This window comes from Arachis hypogaea, chromosome 9 (genome assembly GCF_003086295.3).
Source record: "Arachis hypogaea cultivar Tifrunner chromosome 9, arahy.Tifrunner.gnm2.J5K5, whole genome shotgun sequence".
Lineage (NCBI taxonomy): Eukaryota > Viridiplantae > Streptophyta > Magnoliopsida > Fabales > Fabaceae > Arachis > Arachis hypogaea.
Window position 1 is genome coordinate 114080287 of NC_092044.1, and position 17724 is coordinate 114098010.

Sequence of the window (17724 nt, forward strand, 5' to 3'; positions counted from 1 at the left end):
GGATATGGATGGAATTATTACACATATTGATGAGTGCTACTAAATACTAATAGATAAAAAATTCTTTTATTATTATTATTATTATTATTATTATTATTATTATTATTATTATTATTATTATTATTATTATTATTATTATTATTATTATTATTAGGATATAACTAGGTTTTTGGAAGAATTTGTGATGGATTTATCTAAGTCTTTAAGATGAAAACGAAATTACTAAAAAAGATTTTAAAGAATTAAAATATTACATTTATAAATCGGAAAGGATAAAAGAAAATGAGTAATACTTCAAATAGGTCTCTAAAGATTTGGCGGTCCGACAAATTTATTCCTCAGAAAAATTAACTAGGTTCCGGATCTCCAAGATTACTAGATATATGCCATATAGGTCCCCAAGCCACCAGGTTGAACCGGTTAACACGACACTCTCTCCTACGTAGAGGTTGTAAATGTGACGTGTCAGGTAAAGCAACATGTGTTACGCTCAGGACATATTAGTCCCTGGAAACGTAGCTAAAACGATGTTATTTTGGGATAACGCCAAACAACGCCATTTTGAGAGGACAAATTCGTCCCCACGTTTGTTGCTTGGTTCTCGAAATTTCGACGTTCTAAAGTCAAATAGGTCCCCTAAAATTTTTGTTATAAGTAAAAAAGGACCCTGAATTTAAGTTAGTACCTTGTATAAAAAACGTATCATCTCCCTTTCTCTTTGTAAAATTACAAGTATCCCAAACCCTCACTTAGATTTTACGACCTAACCCTTTATATTCTTCACCCACATTAACGTTTATCCAAATTCATAATGGTACTTTAACAATGTGTACAGGAACTATTTGGTAGTGGTGTGTCGTGCATATCGCCATTGTTCGAGATAAGTTAAGTTAGTTTTTGCTATATTAAATTGGCAGTAAAGAGTGAAGTATGATGAACGTGCATGTGATGTATATTTAGGGTAGATCAAAGTCAGTTTGTTCTAGGTGTAGTTTAAGTGAGAGTTGTGAAGTGGTTACAGATTGATATTTGATAATAACAAAAACAATGTAGGTATTTGAAATTTTTATTCTATTATGATGTTATTGTATTGCGTTGGTTGCTTGGTTAACTTGTAACATAGTTTTATTTTTTGGTATTTAGATGAGTAAAGAGTAAAGACATAGTACCTGTATTTCAATGTGGTGAAAATTTTGTTAGAGACAACAAAGGGGTACTTGTGTACATTAATGGAGAAGTCAAAAAAAATTTTCGATAGACATTGACTTGATCTATTTTTTTTTACCTATAGAAATATTTGGACTTGGGTTACCATGACCACAAGACAGTATATTAGTATGATCCCACTTCTGCTAATTGGAAATCTGGTATTCACCCAATTAATGAATGTAAAAAGAGATCAAAGTTTTGCAAAAGAACAAGATGGTAAATGAGGATATTGACGAATTTTAAATGTTTGACTATAATTATATTTGAGATATGTCATTTCATGTGCTTCGGATTGCATATTTTGACATACTTTGGATAATTTTATCATGATTTGATTTTAATTATGGTTCTAGTTGCTTAATTCGAGGGTACCAATTTAACATATATACTATAAATTCAGGAACTTTTTTTACTTATAACAAAAATTTTAGGAGACATATTTAACTTTAGAACATCGAAGTTTCGAGAACCAGGGAACAAAGGTGGGGACGAATCTGTCCTCTCAAAACGGCGTCATTTGGCATTTGTTCCAAAACGACATTGTTTTAGCCACGTGTCCAAGAACTAATCTGTCTTAAGTGCGACACTTATTGTCTTACCTGACACGTCACACCTACAACCTTCACGTAGGGGAGAGAGTGTCGTGTTAATCGGTTCAACCTGACTTGGGACCTATATGATATATATCTAATAATTTAAAAAATTCGAGACCTAATCTATGAAGCACGGACACTTTGCTGAGTTGTCGTGTCTGCGTGTCGGACACATTTCGGACACGACACTCGTCCGACACGCATGTCTGCTGTGTCCAAACCGTGTCTCAATAAAAAATAAAAAGTTCTTCTCCGGACACACTTGGACACACCTAAATACCATCACGTGTCAGCGTGTCCGGTCTTATTCTTAATATATATTCTTAAAATAAATTTAGATATAGTATATATTATTATTTATTAAAATAAAAAATATTTTAAATACTTGATATAATTAAAATAAGACATTAAAAATAATTTAAAAAATTAATTTATATTTTAATATCAATAAAATATTAAAATATTATTAGGGTTTATTTAAAAAAGACTTTATATTTTCTATGTATGCGTGTCCCTGTGTCATGTAAGATTTTAAAATTTGCGTGTCGACGTGTTCCGTGCCATGTCGTGTTCCGTGTCTATGTCAATATCCGTGCATCGTAAGACCTAATTAATTTTTTTAAAAGATAAATCTGTCAAATTGCCAAATTTTTAGGACCTATTTGAGGTATTACAAGAAAATTGACACAAAAATGTAACGGCATCACACGTTTTATGTGTTGTAGTAATTATAATAATAAAATAAAGATAAATCTATAATGAAAAGATTATTATATTGAGAGAATGAAGTGGAGTATATAATGTGTATTTGAGAATAACGTTTGCAAATACATGTTAGTATGACTGTACTTTTATAAAATTAAATTTGATTAAAATTAGAGTAATGTGAATGTGATTTGTGTTTTTGTTTTATTATAAAAAATTAAATATTTTTTGAATAATAATATTATCCAAAATTACATTAAAATACAAAATTATTAAAATAGATAATTACTAAAATAGATGAATATTTGAGACTAATATATCATTATTTAATATTAAATATTAAAATAGATAATTAACATGGTATTATTATTTCAGGGTAATTCTCAGGGATGGAAAAGTAAAAAATTGTTGCTTCCACCAAAAATAAATTTAGAGCAAAATTTAATCTATATTGAGTTAATCAAATATTATCAAAATATAAGTATTTATTTGAAATAAAGGAGTCATTTAAATAAAGATGTCTAAAATATTTTTTTTAATATTTTTAATAATTAATATTTAACACATATAATCAATTAAATTATATTATTTTTATCAAAATTAGGTCAGATAAATTAATTTGACCAAAAAAATGGTGAATTCAATTTTAAATTTGTCTAAATTAATATTATTTTTTATAGAAAATAACTACAATACTCTTATTATATAAAATAATTAAAATACTTCTATTATATATATTAATTTTGAGAATCCTAAATTTTAGTCTTTTTTTTCTTTATGGTTATAAAATTATGATTTAGAGTTTTCAATATATATATACATACATATATATAATATGAATATTTTAGTTATTTTTTATAATAAGAATATTATAGTTATTTTTTATAAAAAAATATTAATTTAGATTAATTTAAAAATTAATTTATTAATTTTTCAGCTAAACTGATTTATCAAGTTTAATTTTAATAAAAATAACACAATTTAATTAATTATATATATTAAATTTTAATTATTAAAAAATATTTTAAAAAGAATATTTTAAATATTTTTATGTAGGTGATTCCATTGAAATAATCTTAGTGTACTTTGAGAGATGACCAACGACAAATCAAAGAGAATCTTGAAAAATATAAAAGAGAATTTTAATTCGCCACTATTTTTTCTATGTACTATAGCAAGCACCATAAATAGTATCTATATATTCATCTACTGTTTTATTAACAATCTTATTAGATATATAAAAAAAAACGATTATATATAAAATATAAAAAAATAAATTAATATATATATTTATATATAAATATATAATAACTAATTTTATAATTAATTTTTAGTATGTATATAATATTATTATTTAATTAAGTGGCCTTACATTTAAATTTTAGAAATACTAAAATTATTTTGTATATATATATATATATATATATATATATATATATATATGAAAACAAGAATATTTCAAGTATACAATAATCTGCCTTATGCCAATGAGTTATAAGTTTATAACAGCGGCGATGAAGAGTAGCGGCGCTTTCTCTTTCTTTTCCCACCTTTTCTTTCTTGAAATCTCTTCATGAAGTGTGATCTCCTCTTTTTTCAGTTTTTTTTGATTAAGAGTATTTTTAGAATAAAAATTAAAAATTTAGTAAAAAAATGATTTTAAAATTAAGTTAAATTTTTGGGATCATTTTGTAGCAAAAAAAAAAGTCAAAAACAAAAATATTTTCAATTTTTAAGACAAAAATCGTACTTAACCCTTATTTTTATTGATATTATAATATATAATTAAATATAGTATAAAATTATTTTATAATGACAATGCATCAAATTTAGATTTATCATGCATATTGATTTATAACATTTTTTTAATTAAATAACCAACTAACAAAATAATCAAATATATAATAGATGAGTAATCAAATTTATATACAATAGTATAATAAAAAATTTATGAGAGTTAAATACATAATTCTAATAGAATGACTGATTATTTAGTATATATATATATATATATATATATATATATATATATATATATATATATATATGATTGAAATAAAAAAATTATATTTAAAGAAAAAAATATGCACTAAATTATATATAAAGAAAAAAAATGTGCACTGATATTTTAATGTCTCACCAAAGTATTTAAGCCACTAAGATCTTTTTTCATTTTTTTGGACGGTAAAATTTGTTATTTTATAATCAATAATTATGGGTTTAAATTAATAAAAGCAAAAATAATATATATATATATATATATATATATATATATATATATATATATATATATATATATATATATATTAAGAATGTTATGTACACACAAAAAAATTGTCACTAAATTACATTATATATTTGTATTTTGTCGATTTTTAGCAAATCGATGGTGGTTCGATATCTAGTGATTTGGGAGCGAAACCTACTCCTCTGTGCGAGTACCAGTTTTCTAAAAGTGCATCAAAGTGTTCTTCGATTAGACAAGTGTTGAAAATAAAATAAAGAAAATTTGCAAATTGATAAACGAAATATAAAAATTAAAATTTTCAAAGAGTAAATGTACGGAAAGTAGAAAGACTTGCATTGAGATTTAAAATGCTGAAAAAAAATTGAACGATAAGAATAGAAAATACTGTGAATAATAAAATTACTTGAAATGTGAAATTTACAGAAAAGTAAATTGAAAGAAATGAAGAAGATGGAAGGAACCCTACAGAAAAGTTACTCGATTGCAGACTCAGAAAATCGCTGGGATGTGAGTGTGCTTGAGTGTTTTTCTGAATAAAAGTTTCAACCCCTATTCACTAATATTTCCTAGTATTTATAATCTATCTAACGTAAGTGACAATTAATTACAATCAATTGCAAAATTAAAGCTTTGAATGTAATTACTCTTGGTAACCGTTCCTGCCTCTTGATTGTAATTGTTTCCCATAATTTTCTCACGTGATGAAAGTCATTAACTGCTTCACTATCATAACTCTTCGACTCACCTATCGAAGGTCTCATTCAATTTACTTATCTCGAATCTCTTACTCGATTACTTATCTGATTCCAAAGTCAATCGAAATCCCAAATTGCGCCAGTCACTTACAACTTCACGCTTACGCGTACATCTTCTCGAGAAACTGCCTCTGACTTGCTCCGAATCAATTTACTCTTTATCGAATACATTTTTCGATCAACAAATTGCTCCGTTGGATTAATGTACTTGTATTCGATAATATTTATCGGAAGATAAAGCACTTAATCTAAAATTGAAAACGCCAGTTTTCAAATCAGTAATAATTATCTATTAAAACTCCCAATTAATACTGACCCACTCGTCACATCTCCCGAAACAGGCACTCTCTCTTTCTACCACTTCATCTTCCCCACGAAGTTACCTCTATTCGCTTCATTTTCACAGTAACGGCTACAACATCATTTTAAATTCATCACTCTCATTCTTGCCCAAATCTTCCGAAACTCATTTTTCTTTGAAACTTCCTTACGCTGAGAATTTCCTCACCAAAAAATCTTCAATCTTCAATATCCCTTTTTTCTAACCATCAATAGCCAACTCCTCCTCTCAAGCTACTACCCAAGATAAGGGTAAAGGTCTTGCGGTTGTACCACCATCTCCACCAGCCCTTCGCATTTTCAATCAAGTCAATGATGAAGTCATTGACGATCCCATTTGCAAAATAATGACACCAGAATCCTAATCCCCTTCACAATCGGCGCAGACACACATTGCTTCCTCGGCCCAATTGAACCTCTTGAGAGAGCAAACAAAAAACTTTCTTTCTTCCCAAGTGCTAAAGGAGAAGATTTGCTGATAAACCAGGCTTTTAATATCTCTCATTTCATCAGTCAAAAGTCTTTCAGGAATAATCCAAAATTCAATCCTCGAGGATATGATTTTACAGCTTGGTACCAACGCCTTGAACTCACAAAAAGTGTTGACTGGGGTGCTTTGGGAATTCATGAACTACTAAGGCTCTCACATTTCTCACTCACAACCTATCCTTGGATGATTGGGGCCGTGAATTGCTTCTGGAACAGGACAACCAACAACTTCCATCTTCCTTGCAGAATGATCGGAATGTCTCTCCTTGATGTAGCTGCTATTACAAGACTCCCAATAAATTCTCCAGACTGTACCCCTGACATGCAACACAAGCGTTAGTACAATATTGTTTTAACCAACTCCTATAGTGACTTCATTGCCCATAACATGGGTGCAGAAGGTACAAAAGTCACAGATAATGAACATGTAGCCTTCTTGTTTTACTGGTTAAACATAGTCCTATTCTGCTCTCGAAGCGTACAAATGTCAAAATTTTTCCTTCCATTAGCTACTCTTCTTCATGAAGGAAAATTTCTCAACTTGGCCAAACTTCTTCTAGGACATATTTTTGAAGAGCTTGGCCAATTTGTTTGTGACCTCCGAGACAATAAGATAATCAGTACCAGAGGCCCTTTATGGCTTCTTCAATTATGGCTCAATGCCATTTTTGAAAATTTCATGACAAAACCTGAAGGTGGTAGAACTGACAAGCAGCACATTGAAGGCTTTCGATTATCTAATTTCAAGCCCAATTTTCTGAACACCCAATCAAATGAAGACAGATTCTGGACTGTTTGTTCTATCTTCCACTCCTGCAAAGATTTTGAAAATGACCAACTCAATTTCACCCCTTTTCTGCATCGCAATCGTGGCCCTGCCTGGCTAGATCGTTTACTCTTTTCCAACACTAATGAGGAAAGTGAACTTGCAAATTGAAGTTGGGCAAACCTGCTGGCTGTTCAAGTAATTCCGATAGGGCTGCCTTTACATAAAAAGGAAAGATTCAAGATAAACCTATATGCTCCCCATTTGACAGCTAGACAATTGGGGTTTTCTCAAGCCATCCCAACACCACAGCCTCGAAACGATGACCCTTTTTGCCACATTGCTTTGACAACTCAAGAAGATTTTAATACCTACCTCCAGAAAAACCAATAGCGTAGGGATATTCAATTTCTTAACCTATGAACGTAGTTCCTACATCACCAAATCTTGTTTCGAATGGTGGGCTGCTTACTATTCAAGGTACACACGTACCTTGGAAGAAATCCAACAAACTGCCATTCGAACCATCCCTGTTGCTGAGAGTTCGCCAAAAAGGACTCACAAAAGAAAAGCTGATACTGCTCGACCACCACCACACAAAAGTAGAAGAACTGCTACCAGAACTTCTCGAAAGGTAACAACCTTTCTCACAACTTTTTTTTTTAACTTGGAATGTTCTTCAAATTGTATTTTCTTTACCATACTCAATTATGAATTTCTTACCAGTTAATACTGCCATCATCAAATGAGAGTTCTAATGATAGTGAACCAACCAATAAAGATACGCCTACTGTTTCTTCCTAATAGGAGGACATGGCTGATTCAGAACTTGGTCCTTAACCAATTCAGCAATAAAGATCAACTCTGGTAACACTTAACATTTATATCCGCATCTAATTTTGGTGGACAAAATTGTGACCCTCTTTGTATTTGTATGAAATTTAATAATTGGCTCTATTTGAAGTCACAACTCCGTTCAACTAACCAGCAAGTGCACTGGGTCGTCCAAGTAATACCTTACGTGAGTAAGGGTCGATCCCACGGAGATTGTTGGTATGAAGCAAGCTATGGTCATCTTGTAAATCTCAGTTAAGTGGACTCATAAAGTCAAATGTGATTAGATTGGATAAATAAAAATAAATAAAATAAAAAGGGATAGAAATACTCATGTAATTCAATGGTGGGAATTTCAGATAGGCGTATGAAGATGCTGTGCTCCTCTTGAATCTCTGCTTTCCTGCTGCTTTCATCCAATTCTTCTTACTCCTTTCCATGGCAAGCTGTTTGTAGGGCATCACCGTTGTCAATGGCTACATCCCATCCTCTCAGTGAAAATGGTCCAAATGCTCTGTCACAGCACGGCTATTCATCTGCGGTTCTCAATCAGGTTGGAATAGAATCCCTTGATCCTTTTGCGTCTGTCACTAACGGCCAGCCTTCAGGAGTTTGAAGCTTGTCACAGTCATTCAATACCGGAATCCTACTTGGAATACCACGGACAAGGTTAGACTTTCCGGATTCCTGGAATCCTACTCGGAATACCACAGACAAGGTTAGACTTTCCGGATTCCCATGAATGCCGCCATCTATCTAGCTTATACCACGAAGATTCTGTTGGGGAATCTAAGAGATATGCGCCCGGCCTAAGGTAGAACGGAAGTGGTTGTCAGTCACGCGCGTTCATAGGTGAGAATGATGATGAGTGTCACGGATCATCACATTCATCAAGTTGAAGTGCAACGTATATCTTGGAATAAGAATAAAGAGAATTGAATAGAAAGTAATAGTAATTGCATTGAAACTTGAGGTACAGCAGAGCTCCACACCCTTAATCTATGGTGTGTAGAAACTTCACCGTTGAAAATATATAAGTGAAAGGTTCAGGCATGGCCAAATGGCCAACCCCCATGATCTGAGAACTAATCGTCCCAAGATGTCTAATACACTAGTAAAAAGTCCTATTTATAATAAACTAGCTACTAGAGTTTACATGAGTAAGTAATTGATGTATAAATCCACTTCCGGGGCCCACTTGGTGTATGTTTGGGCTGAGCTTGATCTATCCACGAGCTGAGGCTTCTCTTGGAGTTGAACGCCAAGTTGTAACGAGTTTTGGGCGTTCAACTCCGGGTCGTGACGTGTTTCTGGCGTTTGACTCCAGACAGCAACATGGAACTGGCGTTGAGCGCCAGTTTACGTCATCGATTCCCGAATAAAGTATGGACTATTATATATTGATGGAAAGCTCTGGATGTCTACTTTCCAACGCCATTGAGAGCGCGCCATTTGGAGTTCTGTAGCTCCAGAAAATCTATTTCGAGTGCAGGGAGGTCAGATTCCAACAGCATCAGCAGTCCTTTGTTAGCCTCCTATCAGAGTTTTGCTCAGGTCCCTCAATTTCAGCCAGAAATTACCTGAAATCATAGAAAAACACACAAACTCATAGTAAAGTCCAGAAATGTGAATTTAACCTAAAAACTAATGAAAACATCCCTAAAAGTAGCTTGAACTTACTAAAAACTACCTAAAAACAATGCCAAAAAGCGTATAAATTATCCGCTCATCAAATTTCATATTGAAATAGTTTTTTTTATTCACAATTACATATCTTTCATGTCAACTGATAACCAATGCTTATTTAATTACATCTTCTGTGATATTCAATCAGCCAATTCTCCAACGGCAACCTGATCAAGGGCACTCTTCATCCCATGATTCCATTCAAGCCACAGAAAATATTCAACCACTTAACACTGTTTTTTCGCCTTCTCATGTAACACCAATAGTTGATTTGACGAAAGATCTCCCACAGCCTTCTCCGACTCAAACTCTTCAACTCGAGTCAACTTCACCCAACAACCAGGCTGCACTTTATGTAGAAAATCAAGCAGCTCCAGATTCCAATTTCCCTTCTCGAGTTGTTGAGACATCAAATTCAGACTCATCTAGGTCTAGGATCTTGGAAAGCCCTCCAAAACTGCCCAATCCTACTTGCCGAGTTGACCTTCAAACTCTTCCTGGACCAAAAATTGGAACATCGAGTGCTTCTACCACCCCTACAAGTGCTACCTTGGCCAACTTGATTTCTGTTTTAAACCAAGTGATCTAAGAAAATGCAGTACCTGTGCCAGTGCCAATGCTCTCAAGATCTGCTACATCAAGGCCTTCATTTTAATTAAGCACTGATACTCGAGAGCAACTTCGATTGCTCATAAAGCTCTTAGATCATCCTCCTACCACATGGGTCAATGACACAATTCTTAACCAACTCCTGGCTGACCTCTTGAATTCTTCCTTTGAACTCTCGGCTAACACACCAAATTTTGCCTCGATTCAAGAATTCAAGCAACTTCTCAACGAGAGCGTTGCTTCTCAATTTCAACTCCAGAAAATTGAAACTGAGGAAACTGAAATCAAAACTAATATTGAAAGTTGTTTTGCAGCCGCTCAACCAATTCAAACTTCCCGTGAGGAGTTTGATCTGAAAATTTTCCCTGCTATTTCTGTTCAAGCTTTTCATGACAAAGAAGAAGCAAAACTTGAAGCAGAACTGGCTCTAATCAATGAGAAGCTTGCCAAAGTATGCCAAAGTCGAGCTCTTCTAGCCAAGCCTCTGGCAGCTGCTCAACAAGAACAACAACACCTCATTCAAGAACTTGTTTCGATTGACACCAAGCGAGAAGAATACGAAAAGCAACTTGAGAAAGTTCAATTTAACAAGTTCAAACAGCTCAAGGCACTTTCGATTTTGGAAAACAAAAGGGCAAAGCTACGCTCTGATTTAACCAAACTAGTAGCTCCTTGAATTTCTTTTCATTTCAAATTTTACTTCTTGTAATGATTTCCATCTTTCCTGGACTTATGCATGTTGAATTTCTACTTTTGCCAACAATAGAAATGTTTTAAGTATTTCCCATTAATCGAGTTAACCACCGTCCCTGACTCAATATCTTTAATCTGATAAGCATTTCCAGAATACGTCCCTACAACTTGAAAAGGACCTTCCCAAGCAAGGGACCATTTTCCTAGAAACCTCGATTTCTTTTCCATAGGCAAAATAACTTTCAAGACTAATTCACCTATCCCAAAAGATTTTCCTTTGATTCGACGATTATAACTTCGTGCAATGCTTTCTTTTTGTCGAATAATGTTATCTAGTGCCAAGATTCGTTCCGAATCTAATTCATTTAACTCATCAAACACTACATTCCAATAGTCATCAACTGGAAAATCATTATGTTTTGATACTCTTAAAGTATTCAAATTAATTTCTAACGGTAACATTTCATCATGGCCATATACCAACTTATAAGGTGAAGTTTTCGTCGAACCTCTTGGCGAATTTCGATAAGCCCATAATACTTGACTTAAAGTTTCATGCCACGTTCGAGGCTTATTTCCGATATGCTTTTTTATCAAACTTATCAAGATCTTATTCGCTGCCTCCACTTGCCCATTAGCCTGCGCATAATAAGGAGTTGAAGTAACCATACTAATATTCCTCGAAGCTGCAAAATTTTTAATTTGCTGACCAGTAAACATAGTTCCTTGATTAGTACTTAATGTCTGAGGAATTCCAAATCAATGGATAATATGTTGCTCGACAAAGTCTATTATTTTGCTTTGACCAGCTTCTATTAGGGGAACTGCTTCAACCCATTTTGTGAAATAATCGGTTGCTACTAAGATAAACTTGTGTTGTTTTTATGAAGGGGGTGAATCAACCCAATCAAATATAAAGCCCAACCTCTAAATGGCCATGGCTTTATTATCGAATGCAGTTCAGCCGCTGGAATCTGTTGTACCGAACCATGTTTCTGACATTCTTGACATGCTTTCGCATAATCAATACAATCTTTTATCATAGATGGCCAATACACATGATTGCAATATAACACCCATCTCATCTTTTTCCCTGCCTGATGAGCTCCACATATTTCATTATGGACTTCACCTAAAGCAATGTTCTGGTGATTTCGACTTAGGCATCTTAACAAACTCCCATCAATTCCTTTTTTATACAATTCATCAGCCATTAAGACAAAATTCATTGCTTGTAACTTTATCTTTCTATCAACTACAATATTGGAATTTTTTAAATAATGAGAAATAGGCCTTCTCCAATCAAAATCCTCCCATTCATCTATACATAAAACTTCTCTTTTATTTGCCGGCACTAAGATTTGATGAATACTAGATAATTTCTTAATAGTTTCTGGACTGATCCGATACCTCGAAGCAATTTGGGCTAACTCATTAGCAATTTCATTATGAATCCTATTGATATGCACCAAAGATACTTTTCGAAAAGACGTTAATAATTCCCAAGCAGTTACTAAATATTTTTGTAACGTCTCATTATTACACTTAAACTCCTTCGATAACTACTTTAAAACCAACTACAAATCCCCCAAAATTTGAACCTCTGAAGCTCCTTTGCTAATTAAAATTTCAAGATCCAAAATTAAAGCCTCATATTCGGCCACATTATTGGAACAAGGATACTTCAATTCAAACAAAAATTCTGATGGAATACCTTTCGGCGAAACAACAAGGATTACAACCCCTGCACCATGTTTATGCTTTGATCCATCAAAATATAACTTCCAATAATTGATTTCCACATCAATTATATTTTTCCCCTGGTCATGCAGGTCTTTCGAATTATCCACAAGAAAGTCTGCAATGACCTGTCCTTTAACAGCCTTAGCCGGCACATAATGTAAATCAAACTTTGTTAATGCTAACATCCATTTTCCTAAACGTCTCCTTAACATAGGAAAACTCAATATATATTTAACAAGATCAGTCTGTGTTATAACTTTTACCGATTTAGCAACCATATAACACTTTAATTTCATACAAGCATGATACAGAGACAAACACAACTTCTCGATCGGGGAATACCTCGTTACAATATCAGTCAAAACTCGACTAAGGTAATAAACTACCTGCTCATGCCCATTTTCATCGTCTTGGGCTAACATACATCCTATAGTATCTTTAGACGCTACAATATATAATTTCAAAGTCTCAGATGGACGAACATTCGCCATAATTGGGGCTTTAGACAAATAATTTTTAATCGAATCAAACGCCAACTGATGTTCCGTTGTCCATTCAAATTGTGAGTTATTGTTCAACTTTACTAGAGGTGCAAATACTCTAGTTCGATCTGAAAGATTTGAAATAAATCTACGAAGATAATTTACCTTACCTAAAAAGGATTGTACTTCTTTCTTCAATTTGGGTGCTGACAACGATAATAACGCATCTGCTTTATTTTTGTCGATAGCAATCCCTTTTTTATGAAAAACAGAAAATCCAAGAAATTTCTAGCCGATACACCAAAAGCACACTTCAAATGGTTCATTTTTAACCCTTTCTTTCTCATAGTAAGAAATGCTCTCTTTAAATGATCGATGTGTTGACTTACTGAAATCAATTTGACCATAACATCATCGATATATACTTCCATGAATTTCCCAATAAACTCATGGAAAATAGCATTCATTGCTCGTTGATATGTTGACCCAGCATTCTTCAAACCAAAAGGCATAACTACCCATTCATAAGTACCTAATGCCCCCGGACAACGAAAGGCAGTTTTCGCCACATCGTCTTCTGCAATGAAAATCTGGTTATATCCAGAGTAACCATCTATAAAACTAAGGATTTCATTTTCTGTCGCAGAATCGATTAACATATCTGTGATAGGCATAAAATATTCATCTTTTGGAGTAGCATTATTCAAATCTCGAAAATTGATGCATACTCTTAACTTCCCATTCTTCTTCATAACAGGAACAATATTCGATACCCACTCAACATAACCTGTAATTCAAATAAATCTTGCTTTGATCAAGCGTTCTATCTCTTCTTTATTTTTCATATTAATTTCAGGAGTAAAACATCTTGGAGTCTGTTTCACAGGTCGAGCATTGGGTTTCAGTGCTAATCGATGTTCTACTAGGAAACGATCAAGACCAGTCATCTCATGATAATCCCAAGCAAAACAATCTTTAAACTCATGTAAAAGATTGAAGAGTTCAGTTCGAAAAGGATCAACAAGATCTTTACAAATATATGTAATTCGAACATCATCAGGAGTCCCTAGATTAATCTCCTCTAAAGGATCTTGAGACTCAAACCCTTTATAATAATCATCATCTTTTATTGAGTATTTTTCAAAAACCCAATGGTTCTAAATCATAGATGCAATCAAAAGTGAAATCAATAGAATCATTAGAAACAGAAGAAACTTGATCATTAATTGAATCTTTATTACTTTTATTTTCTACACAATGAGCCTTTGCTATTAAATTGGCAGTCCGGCTTACATCGTTAGTTTCATTACGAGAAATAGGGAAATCATAACTAAATTCGACTAAAGATGTCGAATCGAACATATTACAACTAATAAGATTACTAACCCTATCGGATTCAACTTCATCAGAAGAATCATCTTTATTTTCTAAAAACTGAAAATTATTTAGATAATTATGCAATGTTACCAGGTAATCGGAAACTTCCTCAACCCGGTCTATAGAGCAATTTCTTTAGGACCCTCAATTAAGACATTCCCAACCCGTCGGTTTGAAGCCCAAGTCTGGATAACGCAACTTCATTGAAAGACCTTCCGAAATTAAATAGCACCCTTCACAATTATAAGGATTTAGTGATCGATCAACATTTAAGGGCTTTAACTTACGACTATATATCCTGAAATCGACATGTATTTGTTCGACATACAGACTCGAATATGCTTTGACAATTTCAGGTTTACCCTCTTTAGTCCACAGAAGCACGCTCTGATGCACAGTAGAAAGTACGACTCCCACGCTGTGAATCCAATCTCGCCCCAACAAGGCATTGTAACTTGCCTTCGATGGTACTACCACAAACACCGAATGTCTTTCTAATGACCCCACCTTTACAGTCAAGGTGACCAACCCTTTCGCTGGTGTAGAAGTCCCACTAAAATCAGTCACAACAATGTTAGTAGGAACCAGATCATCAGGATGCTTCCCTACTTTTCCCAACATCCTTTCAGGCAAAAGACTAATTGCTGCCCCTCCATCAATCAACACCTTGTTTATTTTAAATCCATTCAGTATGACAATAATATGAAGTGGGCGTAAATGAGACATTTGCCTTTCAATAGGTAGAGGAAAGTATCTCGGCTCATCTTCAATTCAAATAAAGGAGAAAGCTCCCTCATCTTCTGGATCATAATCCTCATCGGGATTACTCTTACATTCTCCAAGGTATTCAGTTGGGATGATTGAAATCGTTCCAATCATGTCATCATCTCCTTCATCAAAATACTCTTCATCGACATCAACATCTTTACTTTTGTTGACCCCTGAGAACTGGGCCACAGCTTTGCCTTTTTCCAACTTTGCAGGCGATGGAATCTCCTTATGATAAGTCTCTCCATCAGAAGGAAAGACAATTTGAGAGTGCACAGAAGGCGTTGCCTCCTTGCTTATCTCCTTGCCTGTTTCTGGCTGAAGTTTCTTACTTTGATTGAAACTTCTCCTTCCATCTCTTCCTCTTGTATAACCCATGGCCTGGCCTCGATAGTATGAATATTGATTTCGAGAAGGTGCTCGATGCCCCCATTGAAGATTACATCGATACAAATGATCACGCCTCTGGAATTCCTGACAATTCCTAATCCACTGAACATCAATAGCCTGGGATCGGCTTAAAGGTGTAGTTACATCAAGCTGAGAGATCTTTGAACTTGAACCCTCCACACGTCGAATTGGCTGCCTCTGGCGTGCTTGCTCTTCCCTATGAGCCAATTCTTTCTTCATCCTTTCCTTTTCAAAGATTACTGTCGCTTCAGCATCAAAGACAGCATTGCACTGTGGACACAGAGATACGTCCCGGTCTTTGATCTTCTGCTAAACCAAGAAATCCAGTAAACCATCCCTTGTTTTGGGATATACAGATCTCACTTGTGACTCAAAATCATCCAGAGCCACATCAAAATTATAGGACATGCCAACCATGTTCACCCCTAGACAAGGTTTGACATAACTAGCATCAACTTCGAAGGGATCTACATCAACCTTCATATTTTTCTTGCCGTCATCGAATTTCAGCCATCCTTCCATTATTGCTTCTTGAATAAAGTCCCTGAAACGGACACAACTGTTAGTCGAATGACTTGTTGCTTAGTGAAATTTACAGTAAGGCTTTCCTTTCAAATCTTTCATGGAAAGCAAAATTCTACCTTCAGGCAAAACTAATTGTTTATCTTTAAGCAACACATCGAAAATCTGATCAGATTTCGAAATATCAAAACTATATTTCTTTCCACTTTATAGTTTTGAATCATTCGACTTTTCACCACTCGGGAGTTTTTTCAGTAAAGAACAAACGTATGGAGGACATTTCTTAAGCTCGGCCAAATTGACTTCAGTTTTGAAATCACATTCCTCCTCTAAGGACTCCATGTTTACATAAGCAACCTTTTCCTTTCGAGTAAAAGGTTTACCCTTTGACCTCTGCTCATTTCTATACTTTTCTTTTTCTTTTTTCATGAGTTCGGTTTGTCGAACCTTTTCAGCCAAATGGGCCAAATCAGAAATATGCACATTAAGCAATTTTCTGCGCATCTAGAATCCTAACCCCATGGTCGCTATTTTCACTAGCTCATTTTCGGGTAATGTCACATAGCATCTGCTTCTAGCATTTTTGAAACGTATTAAGTAATCATCAATGGTTTCACCATCTTCACGTTTCAAAGCCACTAAATCAGTAACTGCTACATTCATTTTCCCTCGATAAAACTGAGCGTGAAAAGCAGTTTCTAACTGATTACATGTTGTGATTGAATTTGGCCTGATATTTCAAAACCAAGTAAATGCATTATTCGTCAATGAAGAAGGAAAAAACTTCATTTTCAAATTTTCATCATTAGCTAGGTTCCCAATCTCGACCAAATAACAAGCAACATGTTCAGTAGTCGATTCTCCAACTTCGCCAGCAAATTTTGTGACTATTTTTTTATTCTTCACCCCTCTTGGCACTTTAGCCATTTGAACAACTTGGGAAAAAGCCGACACAAAATGTGGTCGATTCATAAAACCAACATTCAACCCAACCCAATTTAATACTTCTTCCATAATTCTAGTGACTTGATAACACTCACCGCCACGATTAGCACGTAATCTAGCTAAAACATCATCAACATTTTGACCTCGGGGAACCACGTAAGGATTTTCTTAATTTAAAACATTATTTTCATTTAGAAAAATATTTTCTGCTCCTTCGTTATTTCCCTTGGCATTATGCCTATCACCTTCATCATAATCGACAATTCGAGCAATCCTTTCGACTTGTCTAGCAAGACGCTCAAATTTCGATTCATGATCAACCATCATAGGATTCAGAATTGTAGTCATTTGTTGGGTCAACAAATTAACCAAGTCATGATGACTTTTCTTCCCTTGTTGTCGATATACTGCCATCGAATTAGCAGCATTCGAAGTGGAGCCCACATTATAATCACAAGAATACTCTGAATGTTGTTGTGGGTTTTGAGTATTATTCACTCCATTTACATTCTCAAATCGGATAGGTGGAATGAAACTACCCACCGGCGGG